A 6556-nucleotide genomic window follows, 5' to 3' on the forward strand; every position below is an offset into this window, starting at 1 on the left:
TTAGTCTAGTTACCATATAGTCCCATGCTACTGATCAAAATCTCCCCAATAATCAACAATCACAATTTGATAGAAAATAATTTGAAAGTCCAAAATGAACCCCTTAAAAAATGGAAAATCAAATGTCCTTTTTGTTTAGTTGTAACCTTTTTCTCATAATGTATCAAAATGCATACTTTTTTGAACCTATCCATTTCCATACACAAATAGTAATTACATTTCGTAGAAATTGGCATCTCTCCAAAAAAATTCTTTGATAAGATGACATAGTTAGAGGGGTATAAAATCCAAAGTCTTTTTTCTAGGCTTTCTTATTGGACACATTATACAACCACTGATGTACTTCCACATATTATCTTGCATACAAGGCCAATAACAATATTTTTTTAGTTGTGACATTATTTTTTTTACCACAAAATATCCATCAATTAATGATTTTTGTGCTTCACTAATTAATTATACTGATTCATCTTGTGCAATACGTAATTTCCCTAAGTGATACAATAATTTGTCTTGCACACAATTATTTATGTCCTCTATGTGTCTACCTTATATTAATAGTGGATATATATTCTTAAAATCTTCGTCCCTAATTTATTGTTCTTGATAAACTACCTCAATAAGAATTATATATTTCATAGCATGATACCTAGAGAACATATTTACTACTTTTTTTTAATGTCTTTCTTTTACATTATTACTAGATGAATCTTCTAAATAGAAAATCCCTCTAGGTAACATATTTACTTTGTTGTGATTTTGATTATGAGTACAAATATTGAAGTGGTTGATGATTTGTGTATATTGTCATTTCTTTATCCATGAGGTAATGTTTCCACTTCTTGACAAATTTTACAACCACTAATACTCTATCATATGTGGGGTAGTTAGTTGCTGTAATTATGAAAGTTTCAAAATTAAGAAAAATAAGTTTCCATACTTCCATGTGCATTTACCATTTAGAAAATTTACTAGAATATACTTCAATTTTAAATAGTTGTTGTAGATTTTTTAGATATAAGACTGGTGTAGTGCTAACCTTTTCCTTTAAAGTATCAAAGGCCTTTTTGGGTATGTGCAGGATCATGGCCAACCAAACTATGCTCTTAAGTGGTAACAAAAAATTAGAAAATCAAGGTTATGTCAACTTGACATGTAATTTTCTACTTGTTATTAACTTTATATCAAATAGTTGAGAGAAAATAATCTCTAGCAAATTGAATCTAGTTTCTAAACTACTTGGACTTATCTCAAAAAAATAGAAATTGATTGTTCAAAATTTTGAATTTTAATGAAATATTACAAAAATTTCAAAACAAAAATAAGAAGTAGACGTATATCTGACCACCTTAATCAAAATCAAATGATAATAGTTTAATAATATTCTAGATATAAGTAGTAGACTCATGTCTGGGTGTGACACATATTTTTGGGTATTTTTATTCTAAATAAATAATAAATAATTAAATTTTGACTTTAGTATTTTTGGAATAAAAAAACTCTCATGTCTAACCACCTTAACTAATTCAAAACTCTACAAAATTTAATTTTTCATTTTTTTTCCTTATAGTAGAAGAAACATAGAATGTGATGCATCTTTTGAATTTAAAAAATGTTGTACCATTTGAAAGTTATAGTTATTTTTCAAGTATTATGTCAGTCAACACTTTATATGTAGCTCCTTTAGAAAATAAGTAATAATTATTTAGTAAACTCATAATTTGACAAACATTACATTTATGGAAAGATAAGAACATTCTTAAGAAACCCTATTCATTTCATCAAATTTTGGGGGAAAAAAAGTCATCAGCTATATGTTTGAAGTAAAAATCACATAAAAATAGGCCAAAAGCACATTTAAAGGATTTTTTTAAAGTTGACCATATAGGTTTCATATCAAAAGATATAGTAGACCTTATAAAGATATTAATTGTTTTCATTTAGTATTAAGGTGAGTGGGAAAAAAGTTGGAATAGATTTTGAAATGGTTTGAGATATTCCAAAACTATAGATTTTTTAGATTGCCACTTTTTGGCACACCATGATCTTGCACATATCCTTTTCTACAATTATCCCCTATGAAAATATTTATTTACAATAGTTAATTCATGCAATGGAGATGCTAAGTAAGAGAGGTTATCTACGAACTTCCTCCAATATTGTACAACACCTAGAAAACTTACAAGTTATGTGGTTGTACTTGACTTCAACTAGTTTAGAATGAATTTGACCTTTTTAGGATCTGCATCTAAGATAAATTCTCTTATATTATAGCCTAAGTACAATAGAGATGTCTTATTGAATTTTTACTTTGATATGTTTACATACAATTTTTCTTTCCTTAGTACATCCAATAATTTTCTCACATGCTCTACATATTTTTCCCAAGTTTGACTAAATACAAGTATACCATCCAAATAAAACATGACAAAATTATTTATGAATGGTTGAAAAATATAATTCATGACTCTTATAGAGATGAATGGTGTATTGTGAATACCATGGGGCATGATCGACCACTTATATAGTTGGGTTATTTTATCTTAAATATAATTTCCTATATATCATTATCTACAATCCTTATTTTATGATATCCACTACACATGTCTAACTTACTAAAATAAATTGCATATTTTAATTGATCAAGAAAATCATCTATTTAGGAAAGATGGTATGTATAATTTACCATCATCTTGTTTACTACCTTGTGGTCCATACATTCTCCATGACCTACACTTATTTGGCACCAATCCAATTGGAGAGCCATATAGAGACATAAATGAATAAATAATTTTCTTCTCAACCAAATCCTTAACTCTATTTTTGATTTCTTCATTTTGTAAACTTGATAATTGTATATGACAATGTTTTGAATGGGCACATCCTATTACAATTAGATTTCATGATGTATATTTCCCTTTTGTGGGAATCCTTTTGGCTCCTAAAATAAGCCATCATAGGTAAAAACTACTTTGACTAATTTAGCTTTGTTCTTGGGTTCACACTCTACACATCTCTTGTATTTCTCACTCACTTAGGCTTTTACAATCATTAATAAAATGTTTTAGTAGACCCAACTAGCCTATTCATTTGTCCAATATTTACAATTTCTAAATTAGTATTAGTTCCATGTTTACATATAATGTATTATTACTATACATAAACATGTGATTTATCATAAGGATAGAAATTCCCTCATATAGAGCCCTTAATATCTAAAGGTACTATTTCAAACTCTACCAATTATATTGAGTTTTCAGTGACAAGAAAGCTTAATTATAAATACCTTGTTCCCTATAATTTTTAATCTTTGAAAACCTATCAAAGTGGATATTATTTGGATGAGGTGTAGTATTTAATTGGGTTTCTTTTACAACTCATATATTAAATAGTTTACTTGAGATTCTATATCAAATAAAGTATCAATATTTTTATGCTTTGTTACAACCTAAATATAAAACATCTTATTCCCATGCTTATAAATCTTACGCATGGATAAGATTATTTACTTGAAATTCCACTTTCATTTGAAAAATATGTATCAAAATAAAGCTCGACATAAATTTTTCTTTACATTGTATGCTAGAAGAAATAATATTTATTTAATCCCCATAGTTAGAAATAAGATTCTTTTACGCTACACTGATAGTTTTCTATTTTTCTTTTTTTCTTGCATAGTTCTTCAACCTTAGTTCTAGATGTATCTTTCAACACTTGGAATCCTCATGCCACTCCTTATTGTGATGGGAGAATATGGGTTTATCACCATAATTCTTAATTCAATAACTCTTTTTTCCCGTTTACTTTTCCATTAGGTCTACCTTTAGGCTTAGATGGCTTCATTACATGATTTCCATAGACAATATTTTTACCTCTAGAATCCAAATATTTTGGCTTGTACACAAACATCATCTAGATTATAAAGGTTTAAAATAAAAAGGTATGTGTAATGTCTCTTATTGGTAACTTCATTAGTTTATTTTTATTCTTCAATTGAAGACTAGTTGCTTATATTTTCTCTCATATTTCTCCCATTTTGTGTGGATCAAATTCTATGGAACGACCTCAATTATAATGTGATGCATACCTAACTAATTGTATTTTCTACAAGTGAACCAAATATGTATGAATTAATAAAGAACGTTATCATCAATGTTTTGATATTAGTGATCCTCATTTTTATCTATTTATTGATTCAAATTTCTAAAAGCACTATTTTTTTCTGAACAATGACTTTTTAAAGTTCTATTTTTTGAAGAAATAATGCATATGTATTTATTGGAAATAGTTGACTACTAGAAATGACTGAATTTTTTTTACTAAGTCTAAAATAGGTTTTTTATAGGGGACCCAAAACCCTAATCGTTTTACAAAAAAATTTAATTTTAAAGTTCTATTTTTTGAAGAAATAATGCATATGTATTTATTGGAAATAGTTGACTACTAGAAATGACTGAATTTTTTTTACTAAGTCTAAAATAGGTTTTTTATAGGGGACCCAAAACCCTAATCGTTTTACAAAAAAATTAAAAAAAAATTAAAAACCAAAATGAAATAGTGTTTTGACTAGCAAAAATACCCACTACCAAAACCATGTAAACATGGAAAAGGCCAACACCAAAACCATTAGCTAAAGAAACACCACAAAAAACATGAAAAGACAAATGAAACAAAAAAGGAATAGAGAAAATGTGGAACAAACTAGGCTCTAGAGCTTCCACCTTGGCTTTTAGCTCCTACAGAATGTCTTTGATCTCCTAAGCAACTTGTTTCATGTCTTGTTGGACAATTTGGGTCTCCTTTTCCTATTTCTTCTTTATGTCAGATCAAGTTCATTTACCAAGTCCATCCTTGGCTTCATCCTTATCAACCTCCTCCAAGTCAACCACAAGCTTCACCTCCTTACTCTTGTTTGAATGACTTTGCACTTGGTCAAACATTCAACTAAATAGTCCAACAAATTCTATCATTTTGACAACACTTCCTCATTGAAATTTTATATTTTTTTCTATCTTCATCTTCAATTCTTCAATAATGTCTTAGTTCACCTACTCTTCATTTCCACTCTCCTTCTGCCCTGTACCAAATTTATTGCTCTTAGTCTCCTCTATTCTCCACTCAAGGGCTCTAAATTTGATTGAGTATTGAAGTTGAAGAAGGTCCTCAAGTCATATTTTCTTTAACACATTAATCTTCGATGCATGATTACTTTGAATACCTTAAAATATTTTTTTCTTCTGTTGTTCAATACTTTCCCTCTCTAGTGATTTTTTTGGCCATTGGTTCTCTCTTCCTAGGTGGGATGGTGTTAGCACTCATGGCTACAATATAGGATGTTGATGCTAATGCTCTAGGATTTTTCATCCAAGTATTTACAACAACTTTATTTGGGGAGGCCTCCTCTAATATGTAGATCTCTTTCTCATCCCTATTGGTTTGTGGTTGAGTCAAGGAGGAAGTTATCAATTGGATCCCTTTCAACTGCTCTATCTTTTTTGTCCCTCACTATGCATTAGTTTCCTAACTTTATTTCTCAGTTCATCTATTCTGATATGCTTGTGTCACATCCTGATTTTAATTAATAATTTTCATTATTAAATGAATTAGGATAATCAAATCATATATTATAATTGGTATTAATGAAAATTTAAATAGTAATTAAATATTACTATAATATGTAAAATTGTATAAAAATAACATTATAATGGATGAATAAATAAATAAAATTATCTATAAGAGATGATATTGTACAAAGTAAACAAGTGAAAAAATAATATTATATATAAAATAATAAAAGTTAACTTAATCTAATGAATTTACTCAAGAGATGTGACTCCTTCAAAATAAGATATGAAAGAGGAGATTTTATTTCAAAAAGCAAAGAAGAAATAGAGGAAAAGAGGGGAGTTAAATACAGAATCATATTTCAAAGGAAAAGAATGAGAAGAAAATGAGGATATGATTTTTTCAAAAGACAACAATGATGAAAGTATGTGACTTTTGGATAGGGTTGTAATTATGAAGTCTTGTGACTTTTCACATGGATTGTAATTATGAAGTGTTGTAACTTTTTAAATGAAATGTGGCTATAAAGGAGAATATAAATAAGTTAGGCTTTCTTGAAAAGGAGGAGGAGGAGGAATGAGAATATTAATGATTCTAATATATATTATATCTATGTGATATACATATTTATATATATGAATATTGATCATTTATTGATAAGAATAACTATCGTAGTATTAATACAATCTATAATAATGATATTTTAATGTCAATTATAATAGAAAAACCAAAGTTATATATAAACATTTCAATCCTACTACTATTTAGATAGGAAAGGAAGACTAAAGTGTTGCCAGGAGGGGCTTGTCTGAATTCTAGGTAGTGGGTATTTCTCCCAAGCTGAGGCACCTACTCCTAGGTTACTATTGGAATAGGTCTTTGTGGTAAAAAATTAGATTTATAAAATTAAAGGGAATCCATTGATAGTGATATCTATGCAACTTGGTTAATATCCACTAGTTTTGTTGTGAGTTGGAATAGTTATAAGGTT

The sequence above is a fragment of the Cupressus sempervirens genome, chromosome 10, assembly GCF_028749045.1.
Source record: "Cupressus sempervirens isolate cs-2001-9-10 chromosome 10, ASM2874904v1, whole genome shotgun sequence".
NCBI classification, from domain to species: Eukaryota; Viridiplantae; Streptophyta; class Pinopsida; order Cupressales; family Cupressaceae; genus Cupressus; species Cupressus sempervirens.